We start from the raw sequence: 24,659 nt of genomic DNA on the forward strand, positions 1-24,659 counted from the left end.
CTGTAGATCACGGCTAAAGCTACAGCAATTAGAGCCATGGTCAGTCTGTAGATTACGGCTAAAGTTACACAATTAGAGCCCTGGTCAGTCTTTAGATCACGGCTAAAGTAACACAATTAGAGCCATGGTCAGTCTGTAGATCACGGCTAAAGTTACACAATTAGAGCCCTGGTCAGTCTGTAGATCATGGCTAAAGGTACACAAATAGAGCCCTGGTCAGTCTGTAGATCATGGCTAAAGTAAGACAATTAGAGCCATGGTCAGTCTGTAGATCATGGCTAAAGTTACACAATTAGAGCCCTGGTCAGTCTGTAGATCACGGCTAAAGTTACACAATTAGAGCCATGGTCAGTCTGTAGATCATGGCTAAAGTTACACAATTAGAGACATGGTCAGTCTGTAGATCATGGCTAAAGTTACACAATTGGAGCCCTGGTCAGTCTGTAGATCATGGCTAAAGTTACACAATGAGAGCCCTGGTCAGTCTGTAGATCATGGCTAAAGTTACACAATGAGAGCCATGGTCAGTCTGTAGATCATGGCTAAAGTTACACAATGAGAGCCCTGGTCAGTCTGTAGATCATGGCTAAAGTTACACAATGAGAGCCATGGTCAGTCTGTAGATCATGGCTAAAGTTACACAATTAGAGCCCTGATCAGTCTGTAGATCATGGCTAAAGTTACACAATGAGAGCCATGGTCAGTCTGTAGATCACGGCTAAAGTTACACAATTAGAGACATGGTCAGTCTGTAGATCATGGCTAAAGTTACACAATTGGAGCCAAGGTCAGTCTGTAGATCATGGCTAAAGTTACACAATTGGAGCCAAAGTTAGTCTGTAGATCATGGCTAAAGTTACACAATTAGAGCCCTGGTCAGTCTGTAGATCATGGCTAAAGTTACACAATTAGAGCCATGGTCAGCCTATAGATCACGGCTAAAGTTACACAATTAGAGCCCTGGTCAGTCTGTAGATCACGGCTAAAGTTACACAATTAGAGCCCTGGTCAGTCTGTAGATCATGGCTAAAGGTACACAATTAGAGCCATTCTGGTGCTGTGCGTCATTCCTACACCCATTATGGTGCTATGCGTTATTCCTACACCCATTCTGGTGCTGTGTGTCATTCCTACACCCATTCTGGTGCTGTGCGTCATTCCTGCATCCATTCTAGTGCTGTGCGTCATTCCTGCATCCATTATGGTGCTATGCGTGATTCCTACACCCATTATGGTGCTGTGTGTCATTCCTATACCCATTATGGTGCTGTGCGTCATTCCTATACCCATTCTGGTGCTGTGCGTCATTCCTATACCCATTATGGTGCTGTGCGTCATTCCTGCATCCATTCTAGTGCTGTGCGTCATTCCTGCATCCATTATGGTGCTATGCGTGATTCCTACACCCATTATGGTGCTGTGCGTCATTCCTATACCCATTATGGTGCTGTGCGTCATTCCTATACCCATTATGGTGCTGTGCGTGATTCCTACACCCATTATGGTGCTGTGCGTCATTCCTATACCCATTATGGTGCTGTGCGTCATTCCTGCATCCATTCTGACTCTCTGCATGATTCCTGCATCCATTCTGACGCCATGTGTTATTCTGGCATCATGTCTGACGCAGACCACTCCACTTGAGTTGCATCTAGTACACCTGAAGGCTTGTGTCATTTTTTAATGCCAAGGAACAGTGCATCAATCTGGCATCATCGGCCATGCACATTGTAGCGTTGCATACGTAATGACCTGTAGGGTAGTTCCTGTATACCCGAGAGTTTGTTACTTGTATTATTGTCTTTTCTGGATTAGGACATGGCATGGCTTGACTGGTCCTGATCTCTGTAATCCTCACCTTGGCTTGTCTCTCGAATTTGTGCCTCTCTATGCTGCTTTGACCTCAGTCTGTTTACTGTTACTCTACTGCCTATTACTCCTTTGTGGCAGCCAGTACAGGCTTTTGTCCTCTGCTCTGTTTTTACCTAGGTTTCCGTGCTAGGGTTAGGTTAGCCTTGACAAAAGGGCTGCAGAATATGTCGGTGCTATAGAAAATAATAATAATATAGTTCCAAAAAATACAATGAAACAATTTTAATATGAGCCACTCATACTCCTCAGTGTCTATATGCTATTATTGTCTATCCGGGCACCCACACATTAGTATTACCCTCTCACTCCACCGCATCGCTGAGATTTCACCCCATTTTTACTGTCACCCCTTTAAACCCCCTTCTCCGATCGCCTCAGCTCTTTTTTTTCTTGATGGCTATTCCAGTCCCACCTCCAGTTAGGCTACATATCAGATTATGTTTTTGTGGCAAAACCAACCTCGCCACTGGGCATTGGAGAAGCCTGTTTGTCCGCCTCCTGCCATGTGACTATGGCCCCTGGGATGTATTGCCCTTTAAGGAACTGATTTGGGGCTTATGGACTTGTATTGGACTGTGTATGGCCCTTTAAGAACTATTTGGGCATAATGTATTTTTATTGTGCTGTTTTTGGCCATTTAAGTACGTTGGGAAAGGACATGCAGTTTTGGCATGGCACTTCGGATGCAGCCGAAGTGCCGAAGTAGTCGAAGTGGCCGCCATTAGAAAACCGAACACGTGGCGCCGGCCATTTTTATTAATTCGAATGCAGTCAGCGGTGTGTGCCGTCAAACTCATGGAACTAAAATTGGCACGAGCACCGCTGAAGTTTTACCTTCCCTGGAACTAATGCATTTGACAGTTCATTCGACAGTTCATTCAACAGTTCGACAATTCGAATGGTTGTCGTTCGTCTGTTTGAACTGACTCTAACATGGGAAATAGACCGTCCGCACAACCTGATTCTCTGGAACTGTTTTGGGCATGAAAATGTGCTTGCGGTCGGTCATAAAAGGACTTCCAGCTAACTTTTTAACCCCTGGATGGAATTGGCTGAACTTTGACTATGTTTATATTAAAGTGTGCTGAATAATAATAGTTTTGTGAAGATTGAATGTATATTTTTAAAGTTACAGTATATGTGTAAAAACTGTATTTCTCTGCCTGTGATAATTACATTAACCCATTGTGTAAGGTTATTGTATCACAGGCAGAAGGGAGGATTTTGTGTGGGAGTGTCTGAGTGTATTGTACGGATTGATTGGTTATACTTCATAACCCTGTGGGCAGTACTATGCGTGTAGAATGGGCATAAAAGCGTGTTTGAATAAAGTTCAGTTCTACTTCACCCTCAATTTTGAGTTCCATCTGTTATTGGGGGAATCTGCCACAAGGGATTGTTATGCTCTGCATATTTCCTTTCTATAATCACTCCTAAGCTCTTTTAAGAGCTTGGTCCTGTCTTGCTCTCTGAAGGAGTCTACGGTGGTTGTGGTGTCTGCTGGAGTGCTTGGAGCCCTCAGGAAGTGCTAGGAGCATCCTTCAACGGAGGTACCCAGTCGGGGTGCCAGGTGATCCGTTACAGTTTTATATTTGTTGGAGCTGCACTTTCCGGTCATATCTATCCCCATTTCATCATGCCACACTGGAAGATGGCTTGATGAAGACCTCTTAGCAGGTCGAAACGTTTCTGCTCCTTTTGTTCTATTAGAACTGCCTGCGGCTTTAACACCTTGTGTGCCTGGCAAATTTGTGCTGCTTTGTCATTGTGGCATTGCTGGTCTTACTCCGGAGCACCAGGTGGCTGCTGGGATTGAGTGCGACTCCTGTCACCATTTTTACACTTGAAGATGGCGACTGACTTGGTAAAGGTCTTGTGGGAGAAGGCTGTACCAGACGTAGCAGTGCTTCGCTAGGCTGAAATTCCCTTCCTCTATGTTCCCTGGATGTTTATGGTCTAGTCTTCAGCCCTTTAAGAAGTCCATAATAACCCACCTCTTCAGAATAGCCAAATGACTCAGAGGGTCGTTCCCCAAACCTATATTCTACTCTTTAACTATGTTATACATAAATATGTTTTTCTAATGCTATAGTGCCCTGTTAAATGTTTAGGTCCCCAGCCCCCCTTTGTAAGTTCACACACCATTCCTCCCACGTCTAGCTGCTCTGTGTGTGGCTGGCCCCACCTCCTCGGCTGGGATCATTGAGATCAATGATTTCAGCCAATCCAAAGCTTTCCTATAGGAATGTATTAGGGGCTAGTGCACATGCACGGCACGTGCCATGCTGCGCCAATCAGATGGTCTCTATGAGACCATCTGTTAGAAATAGAGTTTTACTCTGCTATTTCGTCAGAAACGCCTCTAGTGGCTGTCAGAGGGATGGCCATTAGAGGCATTACCTGCACTGTAAGCATTGATGTTGTGTGGAAAAGCAATGATTTACACTTCAGGGACAAAATTAGAGGGACATGGCACCCAGACCACTTCATTGATTTTGGAATTTGTGGGTCCGCACTTCATTCTCTCACCTTCCATTTCTCCAACGCTGCCCTTTGTGTCTTTCAAAATGTGTAATAGTTTGTCTCATTGGTTATTAAATTCTCCCCTTTATAACATTTTAAAACGCTGTGGAATAGGTGTGCGCTATATAAATGCCAATAATAATAGTATTTGTTTTGGATCACTTTGTGAATGGGTCATTATTTTTTTAAGTGTACCCTTCTGGGATCCATTGCTATACAATTATTTGGAGAAAACCTCTCTAATACACAATATCCTCCTCATTTTTGTTACTCCCAGAAGCACGACACGTGGAATGGAATAATTCAATGCTTTTATTTAACCATCTTAAATCTTCGTGTTTGAAACTGGGCCATCGTAGAGCAAGTTCTCTCTGACAATCACTGCCCAAGCCCCTTTTACGAACAGGTCTCTGCCATATCCCAACTGGAGGTCTGGCTGCTGGGAACTGATTAAACTGTTAAGCAGGTCTGCAGGACGTGGCAGCCACCATAAACACTTCAATGAGCTGAAGAGGTTATGGTGCCTACAACGTTGCATTGAGCAGCTGTACAGAGAATCATAGACTGCTCGAGGCATATTGGATATTGGTACACACTGTGCTGGGCATGTACTGGACTATTGCCAGCAGTCTCATTAGACTGTCTCACCCTGGAAGTGAATCACAGTGATGATGACATGCCACTGATGTCCGCTAAAGCAATATGATCACTGTGATTGGCTAATTGTTAGGGTTAGCAACAGTGTTCATTTTTGTCGACTAACAATTTTAGGCAAATTTTAGTCTACTAACATTTTTGAGATTTAGTTGACTAAAACTAAAACAATTCAGATGAATAATATACGACTAAAACTAAAATTACTTTTTAGTCAAAAAGACTATGACAAAATCTAAATCAACATTTGCTGACAAATTAACACTGCAGAGAGGGGAAAGGGGCAAAAGAGACAGACCAGGGCTTGGAAAAGAGACACCTAGGGGTGCTGGGACAGGGCCGGCGCATTTATTAGGCAAATTAGGCATTCGCCTGCTGGGGGCGCCCACGGGGATATTTCCTGGTGGGCTCCCCCTGTCCTGGGCCGCAGCGCCAGGTGAGCGGCTCTCGAGCCACCCCTCCTCATCGCCGGGCCAGTCCTCCAGGTGCCCAAAAATGGGGGCGCCAAGAGAAGCCCTGTCACAGGGGGTCCAGGAGGTGGCCATTTGGACACCTCGGGGCGCCCCAGAAGCTATCCTTCAATATGGCAGAGCAGGCACTCGATTACCCTGATGGCAGGTGCCTGCTCTGCCAATGAAAGCCAGAAGAGAGGAGGCAGGCAGCGGCAGTGTGGGCGGGGAGGGAGGCTCTAATTGCAGCTCCCCACTCCTCCCTCGTGCACCCTCTGTGATGTCTGGAGCCGGAATAGGATGTAATTCCAGCCCCGGCATACTAAACAGCGGAGGAGTGAGGAGCTGCCCCACACTGCACCCCAGGGAGGTAGGGAGACTGGACCCGGGGAGGTAGCGAGACTGGACCCGAGGAGGTAGGGAGGCTGGACCCGGGGAGGTAGGGAGGCTGGACCCGGGGAGGTAGGGAGGCTGGACCCGGGGAGGTAGGGAGACTGGACCCGGGGAGGTAGGGAGGCTGGATGTCTGAGTCTGTGTGTCAGTGAGTGTGTGAATGTTTGACTGTCAGTGTGTGTGTGTTTGTCAGTGAGTGTGTGTGTGTGTGTCTGTCAGTGAGTGAGTGTATGTGATTGCTTTTGAGGTTATAGTTTCTGTAATTAACTCTTTGCAATATTTATCTTATAAGTTGCCAAAAAAAAACCTTCAGTTAATTACCAGAATCCAGCGCCGATGTCCCTTGGTGCTGGGTCAGGCTCAGCCCACGCTCCTCCCCCGCCGATGTCAGCCGGCGGGGGAGACGTAATGCGCATGCGCGACAATGGCCGCACACACATTAGACCTCCCCGTAGGAAAACATTATTCAATGCTTTCCTATGGGGAAAATCTGACGCTGGAGGTCCGTGTGGACGATAAAAAACAAAAACACACAGTGCTTGAGCCCAAAATACCCCTTACTAAAGTTTCACCCCTGGCCCCTACCCAAATCCACCCCCAACAAGCCTCTTAACACATTCAGAATTACTTACAGAGACACAGACAGGCACTGACAGGTACACGCAAACAGGTAGACACACATAGGCACACACAGCCACAGAAAGGTGCACAAGGAAGAGACACAGGCATTGACAGGCTCACACAGACAAGCACAACATTTTGACAGTAATGGTTTTAGTAATGTATCGCAGAGCTCCACAGCTTTGTGTAAATAGATCTGTTTGTTTTGTGTATTTGGTGTAGTATGTCTGTCAAGGGTCTGTAGAGATAGTGTGTGTGTGTGTGTATAGGGTGATTTAGTATATGCGTGGGGAAGTAGTATGTGTGTAGTGGATGCAGTGTTTTTGTAGGGATGTACTGTCTGTATGTAGGGTGCACAATGTATGTGTGTGTGATGTTCATAGATTGTAAGCTTGTTTTAGCAAAGCCTTCTTCACTTCTTGTCTCTGTTAATATTTTGTAAGTCGGCTACTTGTTTTTAGTTATTCCCATTCTATGATTGTAAAGCACTGTAGTATATGTTGGCGCTATATAAATAATAATAATAGTAATTTATCGTGTTTGTCTGTAGGGGATGTAGTTTGTTTCTGCTGATAATGCAGTGTGGGTCTGTAGGGAATGTAGTATGTTTATACTGGTAATGCAGTGTGTGTCTGTAAGGAATGTGGTGTGTGTGTCTGTACGGGATGTAGTATGTTTCTGCTGGTGATGCAGTGTGTGTATGTAGGAGATAAAGTGTATCTATAGGGGATGTAGTGTGTTAAAGGAATGTATTGCGTGTGCTGGTAATGCAGAACATATATATGGGGATGTAGTATGAGATAAGTGATGCAGTGTGTGTCTGTAGGGGATGTAGTATGTTTCTGCTAGTGATGCAGTGTGTGTGTCTGTAGGGGATGTAGTATGTACCGTATATACTTGAGTATAAGCCGACCCGAATATAAGCCGAGGCCCCTAATTTTACCCCAAAAAACTGGGGAAACGTATTGACTTGAGTATAAGCCTAGAGTGGAAAATGCAGCAGCTACCGGTAAATTTCAAAAATAAAAATAGATACCAGCGTGTATATTATGAGCCCTAACAGAGGCTTCTCTATGCAAGCATAGTCAACACTAGGTGCAGATAGGGATTAATAAGAAAATAAAAAATAGGTACCCAGGTACCAGCACACATAAGCTTCTGGGAGACACACTAATTGTAGGGTATATCTTTTTTATGTGTAACATTACTTCACTATGTGTTGCTGTAGATACACAGCTGTATCCCGATCTATATATATTTCAGTGGTTTGACTGAAAATGTGACTCTCTCAGCACCCACAGCCCAGACCCTTATCAAGGGTGGATTTTGTGTTCTGGGAATCCTGTTTTCATCATAATGTGATCACAGTCCACATGAGCCGTATGTGGAATATTGGGTCCACGTTGGATCAGTCACCTCTCTACATTAGCTTCTAGACCAATGATTGGTAAACTTAGCACTGCAGATGTCTGGTGAAGGCTAATGGAGGAAAATTTACGTACGGCACGGACACAGAGGCGGCCGGCGTGCAGGAAAAAAGAAGAGCAGCCACCCACAGAGGGTGCAGGCGCCCGCAGATGAGCGGGACCCTCACTCGAGTATAAGCCGTATAAAAAGATGTGCTTGAAAAGTCGGCTTATACACGATTATATACGGTAGTTTGTTTCTGCTGGTGATGCAGTGTGTGTCGGTAGGGGATGTGGTGTGTGTGTCTGTAGGGGATGTAGTTTGTTTCTGCTGGTGATGCAGTGTGTGTATGTAGGGGATAAAGTGTGTATCTATAGGGGATGTAGTGTGTTAAAGGAATGTATTATGTGTGTGTGTGTGCCGGTGATGCAGAACATATACAGGGGATGTAGTATGAGATAAGTGATGCAGTGTGTGTCTGTAGGGGGATATAGTTTGTTTCTGCTGGTAATGTAGATTGTGTGTCTGTAGGGGATGTAGTTTGTTCCTGCTGGTGATGTAGTGTGTATCTGTAAGGGATGTAGTGTGTGTCTGTAGGGGATGTCGTTTTTTTTCTGCTGGTGATGTAGTGTGTGTCGGTAGGGGATGTGGTGTGTGTGTCTGTCGGGGATGTAGTTTGTTCCTGCTGGTGATGTAGTGTGTATCTGTAAGGGATGTAGTGTGTGTCTGTAGGGGATGTCGTTTTTTTTCTGCTGGTGATGTAGTGTGTGTCGGTAGGGGATGTGGTGTGTGTGTCTGTCGGGGATGTAGTTTGTTCCTGCTGGTGATGTAGTGTGTATCTGTAAGGGATGTAGTGTGTGTCGGTAGGGGATGTGGTGTGTGTGTCTGTAGAGGATGTAGTTTGTTTCTGCTGGTGATTCAGTGTGTTTGCCTGTAGGGAATGTAGTTTGTTTCTGCAGGTGATGCAGTGTGTGTCTGTAGGGGATGTAGTTTGTTTCTGCTGGTGATGCAGTGTGTGTATGTAGGAGATAAAGTGTATCTATAGGGGATGTAGTGTGTTAAAGGAATGTATTGCATGTGCTGGTAATGCAGAACATATATAGGGGATGTAGTATGAGATAAGTGATGCAGTGTGTGTCTGTAGGGGATGTAGTTTGTTTCTGCTGGTAATGTAGATTGTGTGTCTGTAGGGGATGTAGTTTGTTCCTGCTGGTGATGTAGTGTGTATCTGTAAGGGATTTAGTGTGTGTCTGTAGGGGATGTCGTTTTTTTTCTGCTGGTGATGCAGTGTGTGTCTGTAGAGGATGTAGTGTGTGTGTCTGTAGGGGATGTAGTTTGTTTCTGCTGGTGATGCAGTGTGTGTCTGTAGAGGGTGTAGTGTGTGTGTCTGTAGAGGATGTTGTTTGTTTCTGCAGGTGATGCAGTGTGTGTCTGTAGGTAATGTAGTTTGTTTCTGCTGGTGATGCAGTGTGTGTCGGTAGGGGATGTGGTGTGTGTGTCTGTAGGGGATGTAGTTTGTTTCTGCAGGTGATGCAGTGTGTGTCTGTAGGTAATGTAGTTTGTTTCTGCTGGTGATGCAGTGTGGGTAGGGGATGTGGTGTGTGTGTCTGCAGGGGATGTAGTTTGTTTCTGCTGGTGATGCAGTGTGTGTCTGTAGTTGATGTATGAGATAAGTGATGCAAACCGTGCCCCTGGCACATCCACTTTCTGCACCTGGAAGAAGGTGAGAGCCGAGGCTCTTTGGGCTCCCCCTTATTCCCTACAATGGAGGAATCTCCCACCGGCCCATAAAGGCACCAATCTGCATGGGCCAGTGGGGTGCCTTTAAAGTTAATATTGCTCGCTCAGCATGATCCTGGGCTATAAATTTGTGTTATGTGTACACATAGGATAGCAGAAGAAAGCCTAATCTGTCATAAAAAAAAAGAAGCAAAAAATGTATATGTGTGAGTGAGCCTAAGGAGGAAGCATTAAATTATGGTGGAACGATTGCATATCAAACGTGCCATATAGATCTCATAACATCTCGGAAAAGTCTTCGTTAAGGGGTCAATGAAAGGTAGGAGCTTATTTACTGAATATCTAAAAAATATGCATCAGCATTAATCAGAATGTGCTCATTTGGGAAAAAAACCTCAGCTACAGTTACAGCTGAACTATTTTAGCCGATATTGTGTTAGCAGATCCCATGGTACATTCCATCCATCTTGAAATGGAAGTGCGTTATGCAAGCGTTGCAAATTTTCTAATATATCTCTGGCCTTAAGGATAGTGCAAGTGCACAATTACACGAGGGAGCGAAACGCGAAGGTCACTAGGACCATGCAGCGAGCGCTGCTCTCTATAACATCTGCCCACAGCGGGCTGTCCTGCGCCATTGGTAGTCATGCCAGGTTGGCCCATCTAATATTTAATTGAACCAACCCCCTTTGGATGTGCCAGTGGCGTGGTTTGCGTTCCATTTCTGCCCCCTTTTACACAGCCCATTGGTGTACCGCTTTACGAGACGACAATGTTTGGAGGTATGTTGAGGCTTCTTACACTAATACTACTTAGAATGGTAATCGCAAAAAAAAACACCTAATAATTACAATATGAAACCTTTTAAATGAGAATAAACAAAAGTAAGTTTACTGTCAGCTAACCCGGAATTGGCCTCCGCAGGTCCTAAGCATCAATAAAAACTGTAAGTGCTTGGCAATGAGGTGCTCGTAACACGGAACCCGAACACCAAACGTAACAACCTCGATAGAAATGCTGAATTATTGGATACTCCTCGGAAAAGCAAGAAAGTGACATTGAATGTCAGCAAACGGGAATTATTCTAAAAATCTAAATGAATGATACAAATCTGAGGAGAAATAGTAAAAAGAATCCTCCAACTAACACGTAGTGGCGCCGTGACTATTTAAACTCTGTTTTGTGGTTAGAATTTACTTTGTGATAATTTGGATTTTAGTAAATATCCCGCCAGTGGTTGCAGTTTGGCTTTTTTGGTGTGAAAATTTGAATTTCACTCTGAATTCGTGAAAAGTGACACTTTAGTAAATTTGTCTCTTAGTGAATGGAGTTAGGATGCAGTAAATGCTTTAATCCAGTGTAAACTCTGACCAGGTGCTGAGTATTCCCATTAAAGGGCCAGTATGGGATACACACAGTACACTGACATGATCACTGAATGGCATGCAGGCAGGTACTACCAGGCTGCCCACAGTAAACATGGCGCCGCCGCACTTCTTCCAGTGGGTTTGTCATTGCGCATGCGCGGTCCCGCACTCTGCTCTCTGCGCATGCGCTCAGCGTTGACCGCGGTGTCGCGCACTCTCCCAGGTGTCAGAAACTCGCTCCCGCGCATGCGCAGAGCCTCTCAGTGTCTCCTCAATATTCTACTCCTGGAAAGCCAAAACCTAAAGAGGGAGAGCGGCTGGGCCCAGAGAGAGGGGGGCAGGTAAGACCAGGGCAATGGTGGGAGGCAAGGGGGACACTACAAGCTGAGGCCTCATTATACCACCCCCCCCATATAATGGCTGCCCCCCCAAATACTGACTGTGTCCCCCCTATAATGGCTGCCCCCCCCAAATACTGACTGCCCCCCCCAAATACTGACTGTCCCCCTCCCCAATACTGACTGCCCCCCCCCCCAAACTGACTGTGTCCCCCATATAATGGCTGCCCCCCCAAATACTGACTGTCCCCCTCCCACCAATACTGACTGTGTCCCCCATATAATGGCTGCCCCCCCAAATACTGACTGCCCCCCCCCAATACTGACTGTCCCCCCAATACTGACTGCCTCCTCCCCAATACTGTCCCCCCCAATACTGACTGCCCCCCCAAATACTGACTGTCCCCCTCCCACCCAATACTGACTGTCCCCCCAATACTGACTGCCTCCTCCCCAATACTGTCCCCCCCAATACTGACTGCCCCCCCAAATACTGACTGTCCCCCTCCCACCCAATACTGACTGTCCCGCCCAATACTGACTGTCCCCCCCAATACTGACTGCCCCCCCAAATACCGACTGCCCCCCCAATACTGACTGTCCCCCTCCCCCCAATACTGACTGCCCCCCCAAATACTGACTGTCCCCCTCCCCCCCAATACTGACTGTCCCCCCCAATACTGACTGTCCCCCTCCCCCAATACTGACTGCCCCCTCCCCCAATACTGACTGCCCCCCTCCCCCAATACTGACTGCCCCCCCAATACTGACTGTCCCCTTCCCCCAATACTGACTGTCCCCCCAATACTGACTATCCCCCAATAATGTCTCCCCCCCCAATAGTGACTGGTCCCCCAATAATGGCTGCCCCCCCCCCAATACTGACTGTGTCCCCGCCCAATAATGGCTGCCCCCCCCATACTGACTGTGTCCCCGCCCAAAAATGGCTGCCCCTCCCAATACTGACTGTGTCCCCGCCCAATAATGGCTGCCCCCCCCAATACTGACTGTGTCCCCGCCCAATAATGGCTGCCCCCCCCAATACTGACTGTGTCCCCGCCCAATAATGGCTGCCCCCCCCAATACTGACTGTGTATCCCCCCCAATACTGACTGTGTCCCCCAATACTGACTGTGTATCCCCCCCAATACTGACTGTGTATCCCCCCAATACTGACTGTGTGTGTGTCCCCCCAATACTGACTGTGTGTGTCCCCCCCCCAATACTGACTGTGTGTGTGTGTCCCAATACTGACTGTGTGTGTGTGTCCCAATACTGACTGTGTGTGTGTGTCCCAATACTGACTGTGTGTGTCCCAATACTGTCTGTGTGTGTGTGTCCCAATACTGACTGTGTGTGTGTCCCCCCCAATACTGACTGTGTGTGTGTGTCCCCCAATACTGACTGTGTCCCCCCAATACTGACTGTGTTTGTCCCCCAAATACTGGCTTTGGTCCCCGCCCCCCCCCAATACTGGCTGGGCTCCCAAATACTGGCTGTGTCCCCCCCCCCCCCAAATACTGGCTGCCCCCCCAATACTGACTGTGTATCCCCCCCAAATACTGACTGTGTATCCCCCCCAAATACTGACTGTGTATCCCCCCCAAATACTGACTGTGTATCCCCCCCAATACTGACTGTGTATCCCCCCCAAATACTGACTGTGTATCCCCCCCAAATACTGACTGTGTATCCCCCCCAATACTGACTGTGTATCCCCCCCCCTCCAATACTGGCTGTGTGTGTCCCCAATACTGACTGTGTCCCCCAATAATGGCTGCCCCCCCCAAATACTGTCTGTGTCCCCCAATACTGACTGGGCCCTCCCAATATTGTCTGTGTCCCCCAATAATGGCTGCCCCCCCTCAATAGTGACTGTGTGTGTCCCCAATACTGACTGTGTGTGTCCCCAATACTGACTGTGTGTGTGTCCCCAATACTGCCAGTGTGCCCCCTCTCCCCCCCAATACTGCCAGTGTCCCTCTTCTCCCCCCCAATACTGTCTGTACCCACCCAAACTGACATCACAGATCCCCACATTATTATTTATATAGCGCCATCAGATTCTGTAGCGCTGTACATTAACTGTATCCCCCTCCCGCCAAACTGACTGTGTGTCCCCAATACTGGCATCACAGCCCCCCTACTACTGTGATCACAAAACTGCTGTTTATATCGCTCATTACTGGAAACACAGTGCCCAAATTACCTATAGCCCTCCGATTGTTTATATTTTTAAATACGGTTTTCACAGCACTGAAACAGCCTGTATCATTGGGGATGGGATAACAGCCCACAATCTGCCTGTATCCCAATACTGGGATCACAACCCCTCTCCCTAAACTGCCTGTGTCCCCCACAACTCTCACCACAGACCACCAAACTGCCTTTATCCTTCCTATACTGGGATAACAGCTTCCTAAAATGCCTATATCCTTCCTATACTGGGATAACTGCTTCCTAAAATGCCCATATCCTTCCTATACTGGGATAACAGCTTCCTAAAATGCCTATATCCTTCCTATACTGGGATAACTGCTTCCTAAAATGCCTTATCCTTCCTATACTGGGATAACTGCTTCCTAAACTGCCTATATCCTTCCTATACTGGGATAACTGCTTTCCAAACTGCCTATATCCTTCCTATACTGGGATAACCGCTTCCTAAACTGCCTATATCCTTCCTATACTGGGATAACTGCTTCCTAAAATGCCTTATCCTTCCTATACTGGGATAACTGCTTCCTAAACTGCCTATATCCTTCCTATACTGGGATAACTGCTTTCCAAACTGCCTATATCCTTCCTATACTGGGATAACTGCTTCCCAAACTGCCTATATTCTTCATATACTGGGATAACAGCTTCCCAAACTGCCTATATCCTTCCTATACTGGGATAACTGCTTCCTAAAATGCCTTATCCTTCCTATACTGGGATAACTGCTTCCTAAAATGCCTATATCCTTCCTATACTGGGATAACTGCTTCCTAAAATGCCCATATCCTTCCTATACTGGGATAACAGCTTCCTAAAATGCCTTATCCTTCCTATACTGGGATAACTGCTTCCTAAAATGCCCATATCCTTCCTATACTGTGATAAATGCTTCCTAAACTGCCTATATCCTTCCTATACTGGGATAACCGCTTCCTAAAATGCCTATATCCTTCCTATACTGGGATAACTGCTTCCTAAAATGCCCATATCCTTCCTATACTGGGATAACAGCTTCCTAAAATGCCTTATCCTTCCTATACTGGGATAACTGCTTCCTAAAATGCCCATATCCTTCCTATACTGTGATAAATGCTTCCTAAACTGCCTATATCCTTCCTATACTGGGATAACAGCTTCCTAAAATGCCCATATCCTTCCTATACTGTGATAACTGCTTCCCAAACTGCCTATATCCTTCCTATACTGGGATAACTGCTTCCCAAACTGCCTATATTCTTCCTATACTGGGATAACAGCTTCCCAAACTGCCTATATCCTTCCTATACTGGGATAACTGCTTCCCAAACTGCCTATATCCTTCCTATACTGGGATAACAGCTTCCTAAAATGCCCATATTCTTCCTTTACTGGGATAACAGCTTCCTAAAATGCCTATATCCTTCCTATACTGGGATAACTGCTTTCCCAACTGCCTATATCCTTCCTATACTGGGATAACTGCTTTCCCAACTGCCTATATCCTTCCTATACTGGGATAACTGCTTCCCAAACTGCCTATATCCTTTCTATACTGGGATAACTGCTTCCCAAACTGCCTATATCCTTCCTATACTGGGATAACTGCTTCCCAAACTGCCTATATCCTTCCTATACTGGGATAACTGCTTTCCAAACTGCCTATATCCTTCCTATACTGGGATAACGGCTTTCCAAACTGCCTATATCCTTCCTATACTGGGATAACAGCTTCCCAAACTGCCTATATCCCTCCTATACTGGGATAACTGCTTCCCAAACTGCCTATATCCTTCCTATACTGGGATAATTGCTTCCCAAACTGCCTATATCCTTCCTATACTGGGATAACTGCTTCCCAAACTGCCTGCCCTATATCCTTCCTATACTGGGATAACCGTTTCCCAAACTGCCTATATCCTTTCTAAACTGGGATAACCACTTCCCAAACTGCCTATATCCTTCCTATACTGGGATAACAGCTTTCCAAACTACCTATATCCTTCCTATACTGGGATAACAGCTTCCCAAACCGCCTATTTTCCTAGTACATTATCACAGCCAGGGAAGTACTGAAGCACAAAAACTATCAAGATCCCCCAATAATTGGATCAAAGCCCAAAAATTACCGATATCCCATAGGGGTTCGGGATTTCCATGGAAGTCATAATTGGACCATCTGCACACAAGGCTCCTGCCCAAAAGAGTTCCATGAAATCAGGCTGTGCGGTCGGTCTCTTTCGTGTGGTCCAAGAGTTCAGGAGTTGGTTCGGTACATGAACACAATACTCCTAATCTGTTCAGTAAGCCCCATATACCGGACCATATAAGCAGGGGCCATAGTCCTGAAGTAGGAGGCTGGCCAACAAGCTCCTCCAAGAGCCCATGGCGAGGTTACGTTCGCCACACTACCGATATCCCTCAATCCTGGGATCAAAGCCCAAAAACTACCGATATCCCACAATAATGGGATTAAACAACAAAAACTACTAATATCCCTCAATAATTGGATCAAAGCCCAAAAACTACCGATATCCCTCAATAATGGGATAAAATCCCCAAAACTACTGATATCCCTCAATAATGGGATCAAAACCCCCAAACTACTGTTATCCCTCAATACTAGGATCACAGCCCACAAACTACCAATATCCCTCAATAATAGGATCAAAGCCCAAATCCTACCGATATCTCATCCCCTCCAGCATTGGGTTCACATGACTGACCCACCACTAAACCATCATCACTCTGTGACGGACCGCCTGGCACCCCGACCGGGTACCTCCGTCAATCGCTGCTTCCTAGTACTTGCGAGCACCGTAAACACTGCACTAGAACATCATAACCACCGTAAACCCCACAGACCACTGCAGCTTGGTTGGGGTCTCGCTGTCCTCCACCCACCCTGGACCCAAGACCAGGATCCAGCCTTCAATGGGTAGACCTCTCCTAGTCCAGAGAGCAAAGCAGGCTGCTCTTAAGAGAGCAAGTGTAGTGATCCAAGGAAGTATAGTGATTATAGCAATCCCCAGAGTGTGAATATAGCTCTCCAATTCCCCAAACATGAGCCTAGACTTCATGAAGGGTAAAACGAATCTCAATTTAACAGTAGCCACAACTGGCCTTTTAGGACAGTCCCCATGCAAGGGGCACTCCTCCCTGTACCTGAGAGTAGACCACAGTAAAAACATATGCACAATTACATTGGCTCTCAGGTCCAGGACACTCCCATACAAAATAGGTAAATCCCTTCCCTATGCCTGGGAGATAATTGAGTTGAGCACTATACTAAACTCAATTATCTCCAAACACAAAAAACACACATTTTTACAAACCCCCCCAAAATACCTTAAAACACCCGAAACCCCCACAAAAGTTACATCCCCTGATAGCCCTGATCTGGGTGACCAACATATCCAAAAATCATCCAGATCAGTTGAGGGGTTCAGGAATTTCCTGGAGGTCCTATTTTTGACCGACCGACCGACCGCCCGCATGGTCCGATGCCCAAAACCGTTCCAGAGAATCAGGGCTTGCGGTCGGTCTAGTTCGGTAGTTTGGAAAACGAACAAACTACCGAACATAGTCAATATTCTTACCTTGGAGCTTGTTCCCCCTCATCAAGAAGAACGATTTCACCTAACAGTGCTCTTCTAAATTGTATAGAACCAAACGCCGCCGATGACGGATGTCCAATTTAGTTTCTGTGTCCGATTTTAGTTCCATGAGATTCATGCCCAAACACCGCTGCCTGCGTTCATGTGAACAAGATGGCCGGCACTTCGTGGTTGTCCATAGGTATTGCAGTCACCCAAACGAACAATTAGAACACTGCGGTTAAGGTGTTAACAAGCTCCCGGGTGGACCCTGGCTTGTGCGGTTGTTCGGTAGAATGGCACAATGTTAGAGTAGGAGGGGAATGCAATCTACCGAACAGAATTGCAAAAAGGTACGAACAAGGTTTTTTATGAACCTTTTTGCATGGCCCATAGTCCTGAGTCAGGAGGCTGCAAACAGGCCCCTCCAAGAACACGTGATAAGGGTCAGTTCGTCACACACTCCCCTCCAGTACTGGGTTCACATGTCTGACCCACCACCAAACCGTCATCACTCCTCTCCAGCACTGGGTTCACACTCTAAATTTCATGACTAGGAATCTGCTTCTTGTTGTATCCTTGAAGAGGTGGCTGGTGTTTAAATATGTGTACATTGAATTATTAATTTTTACTATGACTTATTTTGGAAATGATTTTTAGTTCTAGTCGATTTTACAGAATATGCAGTAAAAGTAAAAAAAAAAAAAAAATCTTAAGTTTGTTAGCCTAAAGGAGTTTTCGACAGGGCCTTACAAATATTACAGATCAGAATGACGTGAAGAATGCTTTATATACATACAGTTAGGATCTGCTTACACGGTTTTCCTTTGTAGAGTCCCACATCAGTTCAGTCTCCTGGCTGACCAAGGGCTTCCTGATTGGTTGTAGAAATAAAGTAACAAATCGAGAAAATTCCGAACATTTTTAACATTTCATTTTTCTCATTTTATTTTATTTTATTTTTATTTTTTTTACTGCCAATGTTCTTCATTTCTGCTTGACTATCTTGCCTGTGTTTTTATCACTTTTGGCATATGATCATTGCTTTTTACAGTGGTACTCATCCCCTCCATGTAAATATGACTTTTTACCATCTCCATTACATTGCCTCCACCCACGTGGTCTTCTCGATACCTAAATATCCTGGGCAGGTAGATGTGTCCGTACCCCTTTGCTCCTACTTTGCAGTTTGTTTGTTTTCATGGTCATTTCTAGCGCGGGCTACAGTGCTTCACCTGGTGTTCATGTTGGACAAATCTGTCCCACCTTTGGGGAAACCAGGGAACGATCTCCAAAATACCGAACATATGCATATCAATAGATGTGCTCGCACTATGACTAGGGCACTAGGACCCCGCAAGGAGCACTGAAACTGTGCCCCCTGCAGGGTCTACTCTCAGTGGGCCAGCCCGCATGATGGGCAAGCAGCCTGGTGTGCATTTAAGCCAACCTGATTTGCTATTAATTCAGGTGAGTCTGCTCCTTTGGGGGTGGAGCTAGTTATGCAATGGTATCACTGGCCCCACCCCCTTTACCTCCCTTTCACTGGCGTCCTGATTCGCAGGACACCAGCGCTGGGAGATCTGTTATAGTGTCTGGAGTCCCCTGGCGCTGTCCTTCCATAAGGTGTTTAACCATTTTTAATGTTTTAATGCTTAATGAGAGTCCCCAGCAGCCTTTGTACTGTTTTGGTTAATGAGGAAGTATTAGCGTGAGCAGCAATGGGCGGCTGTGATTGGCAGAGAGTGTCAGTTGTTTTATGATTTGAATACATTTAACGCCCGAAGGCCAGTCGTATCGAGGACTCCTTGCAGAATGTGTTTAGTTGGACTGTCGTATCCAAGCAATAAGTCCAAGACAATTATCTGGATTTCTTGTTCTGACCAGCCTATTCGTCTCATACGCAGCATCTGTCAGTAATGGCCAAAGTCAACTGAGACTCGTCGGTTTTCATTGGAATGTATTGTTATTATTAGTTTATATTTTGTGTTTTCATTTTAAAACCAGAGTTACTTCCAAGGAAGGAGAAGTTTAATGCATCTAGCTTTATTGGCGCTCGCGAATAAATTTAAAATTAAAGGGACACTATAGTCACTAGAACAGCTACAGCCTATTGAATTTGTTCTGGTGAGTAGAATCGTTACCTTCAGGCTTTTTGCTGTAAACACTGCCTTTTCAGAGAAAATGCAGTGTTTACATTACAGCCTAGTGATAACTTCACTGGCCACTCCTCAGATGGCTGTTAGAGATCCTTCCTGGGTCATGGCTGCCTAAAATGCATCCAAACATTCAGTATCTCCACCCTCTGCATGCAGACACTGGACTTTCCTCATAGAGATTCATTGATTCAATTCATCTCTATGAGAAGATGCTGATTGGCCAGGGCTGTGTTTGAATCATGCTGGCTCTGCCCCTGATCTGCCTCCTTGTCAGTCTCAGCCAATCCTATGGGGAAGCATTGTGATTGGATCAGGCTACTACTTCTAATTATGTCAGCAGACTGCTTGTTTTTTTTGAGGCAAACAGCATGCAGAGTTACAGCTTCTGGCTTGAGTAAGATGTTGCTATATTTATGGAGGTGTGGGGGGCCCAGGGGGGCTAGATGGTTGGGTATAGTGATACAGTAACAGAGGGATTGAGGGCTCTGCTCAGTGAGCTTACATGTTAGAGGGAGTGGGGTATAGTGACACAGTAACAGAGGGATTGAGGGCCCTGCTCAGTGAGTTTACATGTTAGAGGGTGTGGGGTATAGTGACACAGTAACAGAGGGATTGGGGGCCCTGCTCAGTGAGTTTACATGTTAGAGGGAGTGGGGTATAGTGACACAGTAACAGAGTGATTGAGGGCCCTGCTCAGTGAGTTTACATGTTAGAGGGAGTGGGGTATAGTAACACAGTAACAAAGGGATTGAGGGCCCTGCTCAGTGAGTTTACATGTTAGAGGGAGTGGGGTATAGTAACACAGTAACAAAAGGAATGAGGGCCCTGCTCAGTGAGTTTACATGTTAGAGGGAGTGGGGTATAGTGACACAGTAACAGAGGGATTGAGGGCCTGCTCAGTGAGTTTACATGCTAGAGGGAGTGGGGTATAGTGACAGTAACAGAGGGATTGAGGGCCTGCTCAGTGAGTTTACATGTTAGAGGGAGTGGGGTATAGTGACAGTAACAGAGGGATTGAGGGCCTGCTCAGTGAGTTTACATGCTAGAGGGAGTGGGGTATAGTGACAGTAACAGAGGGATTGAGGGCCTGCTCAGTGAGTTTACATGTTAGAGGGAGTGGGGTATAGTGACAGTAACAGAGGGATTGGGATAATGTGACACAAAAGGTAAGGGTAGGGTAGAAAAGTACATTGCTAGGATAGTATTCAGTGACGGCTAGGTATTGTTTTGATTACAGTTTTAGGAGATGAGCCTCACCGCTGCATTCATTATAGACTATAATGGGGCAAGTTGGAAACACGTAAGACCACTGAGAAGCGGGTTTCAGTAGTCATGGTGAGAGAGGACAGCGGCATGGACAAGCACCTTCACCGTGTCAGGCGTTAAATAGGGTTGGATGTGCGCTGTATTTTTGAGATAGAAGTGGCAGGATTTGGCGATTAATTGTACATGAGGGGTGAAGGAGGTCAGAGTCAAAGAGAACACCTAGGCAGCGAGCCTGCGAGGTAGAGCGGATGGTAGCACCGTTGACTTGGAGGGAAACAGACAAGGGAGTAGCAACACTTAAAGGAGGGAAGACCAGAAGTTCTGTTTTGGACCGATTTAAGTTTAAGGAAATGAGCAGCTGTCCATTTGGAAATAGCTGAGAGGCAATCAAAGACACAAGAGGGGTGGTGAGAAAATACTCATTAGACAGTTTTGTCCAGGAGAGCTAATTCCGTAAATACAAAGTGTTATAGAATCGGTAGTTGACGCTACCCAGTAGAAACTTGAATAGAGTTTCACCTATGAGACTGCAGAGATAATAGTTGGACAGCATTACTATGTACAGTGCTGAATAAACAATTAGAGAGTGTTACACATTAGACTGCAAAGCCATGAGGCAGCATTACCTAAAAGAGAGCTATGCTATCAATTAGGGAGGGTTACCTGTAAGAATTCAGGTTCAGTAGGTATGTGTTAATAAAGTAAAACGCAGAGTTTCTATGTAGGAGTGGTACCTATTAACGTACAGGGCCAGTAATTTGGTATTTTTACTAATTAGACAACAGAGCCAGTTGTCTGGGAATGTTTACCATTTAACCAATAGGGTACTGAGCCAGTAGTCAGAGCAGTAGACCTGGTTGAGGAACCCAAAAGGCCTCCTTGTCCAATAAATGTCTTCTGGCCAAGATTGTGGCTCTCTTTACCAGCTTAGGAACATGTGAAGATCACAGAGAGACGCGCTTGGTGGACATTTGTAACATCTAGATTTGGATGGACAGTGGTTTGCGCTGAAATTCACAGCAACTGCCTTGAGGCTCCTGGCTGAACAAGTGACAAATGAATGGAGACATCTTACAATCTTCAGGTACGAATTGATCAACACTCACAGGTGACCAATAAATGTGCTTATTTGACTAATATTTTGTCATATCCACTTTAACCCCTTAAGGACCAAACTTCTGGAATAAAAGGGAATCATGACGTGTCACACACGTCATGTGTCCTTAAGGGGTTAAGTGCAATGGTTTGTATGTCAATTTATGGAGGAAGGCCAGTATCACAGTAGGCATTAACCCCTTCAGTAGTGTGTCTAAACGGATGGCCTAGGTGTGCATCCGTACCTCATCTCCTTATAAGCATGTTCTACACCATTTCAAAAGCATGCTAATAAGAAAAAGAAAATTTATATAGATTTTTTGTGTTCTGGTCTTTAAAGAAGCACTGTCACTGGTATCTCTGATATTTTTGCAAAGAACCTTCAAGGACATGTGTCTGCATACAGGATGACTCCCGGGAGAGGAATGGAATGGAGATCTACTCACCTGAATATCATCTTCTTCCTCAGCACCTCCTCCTTCTGGATCAGCTCTAGAAAGATAAGCCTGCGGTATTTGAATATTCTCGTACAAACAATCTCGGAAGCCGCTAATCTAAAGTGGTGTGGTATAGTGGAGAAAGCTATTTGACGTTACACGTTTTACTAGAAATTAGGTTTAACATAAAACAGGACCCCTACAGCATCTTAATATTTTGGTTGTGTTGGTATTTCAAAAAGAATTGAAAATAAAGATTGTATCTTCATGAACAACAAAAAAGTGGCAGTGCTGTTTTATCAAGCAGGATTTTGTAGTTGACATTAAAGTTGCTATTTATATATACTGACAAAAAATAAATTCACACATTCCAGAATACAAAAAATTGTTTTGTTTTTTTTAAATTCCAATAATTTGTTGGTGAAGGGGTTAAAGACCTACGCATGCTAGCTGTGATTTGCATTAATGCAGTGTTTATCTCGAATTCTTTTCTTTCTGTGTCACCGACTCTGTAGTTTATTCACTATTGTTTATTTTTGTTTAGATTTCGCATATTTCAGTTAAACGTACGACCTTGTATTGATTGTGGCAGCTTATAAGAGCATGCTCATTTTGAAGGACGAATAACTAGATTTATCTGAATTAATTTTCAGATTGAACTATAAGTACACTGAGCCTTTTTAATCCTGTCAATTTTCTAACCAACATCCATTTGTTTTCTTCTTCCAGATGTCCAATCATAATTGGAAACAAGTATGAGGCTCCCTGACATAATGGGCAACACATGAACTTGTACCTTGCCAATCAAGCAGAATGGCTCTGCCATATCAGTCACTAGATGACAAGGAACCTTATGGGTTGGTGGACATGCTCAGAGGTCCATGTGTGCATGGGAATGCCCTTCTGGACCTCCACAAGGTCACCTGAGTGATTTGGAGTTCTCAGCTACTTCCATCAACCGAACAGAAGCAATAAAGTTCGTTCAGCTTAACTGCATTATAGTCTTTGTATTTTTTTTTGTTTACATTTTTTTTTTTTTATTGATTTGCAGTGTCATTCACCAATTTTGTTTAATTTTACATTATGACCTTGTGCATTTTGGTCAACTTTTGTAATATAATTAACATCACAACTTTAACCACTTTCATTACTCGCAGTGACATCTTTCCACCTCCGTCCTATAAGCTTTATTCGGCCACGCTCGCACAGAGCACTTGATAAGTGACCAGGGCGGCTAGGGTAAGGGTGAGCGGGCATTGTATTCACAAAGAATTACCAGAACACACTTTGTTTTGTTTTTTTAATTTTATTTTGAGTTTGGTTTACCAACAGGAGTACATTTGGCGTATCTCCCAGAAGGCGTGTTACCCATTAAATATGGGGCATGGACCGGTCAACAAGGTTTTGACTGCATGTTGATTAAATAGATGGTGAGGGCAAGTAACCGCCTGCTTTTCAGCTGGAGGTTGGCGCATGTTGCTGTCACTATTACGTGGGCCGGGTAGTTCAGAAATTATGCTGCCTACTACTGTGGCTTTATGAGCAAATTAACTCCACAACACCAGAAAAATTTCCAAAGTTATTGATTTATTCGGCCATTACAGATAGCCCCGGCAAGGTTTATTCCAAGCCTGGGTCCATCGATACATATGAAAGTGATCACATATGCCTCGTTTCCACTGAGCGGATCGGTTCGGGTCGGTACAGTTTGGAAGGTTTAGAATGGACCAGCCCATTCTGGTGAGCGTTTCCACTGCAAGTCAGACCTTCAAGGCCATGCGGGGTTTAGAAAAAAATGCTCTTCCTGTCCACCAATCAATGGATTGTATAGTAGCCCCGCCCTAACCGAACCGTTCCATTTTCTATGGCCCTACATCTGAAGCAGGACCCTGAATGGATCGGTACGGTTCGCTTATATGGACCACTTTCATAATGGAAACACCCAAAATAGCGAACCGTACCGTACCGAACCGATCCGCTCAGTGGAAACGAGGCATTAGATGCATCCATTCATTCATGTTGAAGGTTGTTTGGTGTTGCCGAGTTACTTAATTATTTGTGTGGTCACTGACACCAGCAGCTACCCCACCACTTGGTACCCATCATGGCTTCCTGAAACAGATGTTAAGTGATTTTTGATGCTGTCAGTATGCTTTGTTAATTGGCATCATTATGGAAACCTGATCGCACTGTTTTACATGTAAAAATATTTTGATTCTTCACATTCGATTGGATCAGGACATGGTGTGTATAGGTGTGTATGTAAGAACTGCTGGTCCCAGCAAAGATTACAAAGGTTAATATAGCCATAAGTGGACTCGTGCTGGTCAGTATACTTAGTGGGAGGGCGAAAACAAACTAGAATCTCCTTTCCTAGGGAGTCCAAACTTGTATTCTTTCTATACTTCCCAAGAAAGTAAAAGAAACCTGCGTAAAATAAAAATCCGCCAGTTGAAATAAAAGCATCAAGTTCCCCTTGTGGTAAAATGCGGAACTGCAGGAAATAATGATTAGAAATAACATGAAGGAATACTAACTGCTCTGAG

At 45.2% G+C, this 24,659-nt stretch overlaps 1 protein-coding gene across 1 annotated transcript in view; it reads left to right on the plus strand.

Moving 5' to 3' along the window:
- Positions 1 to 11,261: 11,261 nt before the first annotated feature.
- The window catches only part of LOC134586418 (zinc finger protein 227-like), a 40,848-nt gene continuing 27,450 nt past the window's right edge, over positions 11,262 to 24,659 (plus strand). The window contains exon 1 of the mRNA XM_063441930.1: positions 11,262 to 11,367. The gene's annotated coding sequence lies outside the window, so the exon portion shown is untranslated. The remainder of the gene's footprint in view (positions 11,368 to 24,659) is intronic.

This window comes from Pelobates fuscus, chromosome 2, assembly GCF_036172605.1.
Source record: "Pelobates fuscus isolate aPelFus1 chromosome 2, aPelFus1.pri, whole genome shotgun sequence".
Classification (NCBI taxonomy): Eukaryota; Metazoa; Chordata; class Amphibia; order Anura; family Pelobatidae; genus Pelobates; species Pelobates fuscus.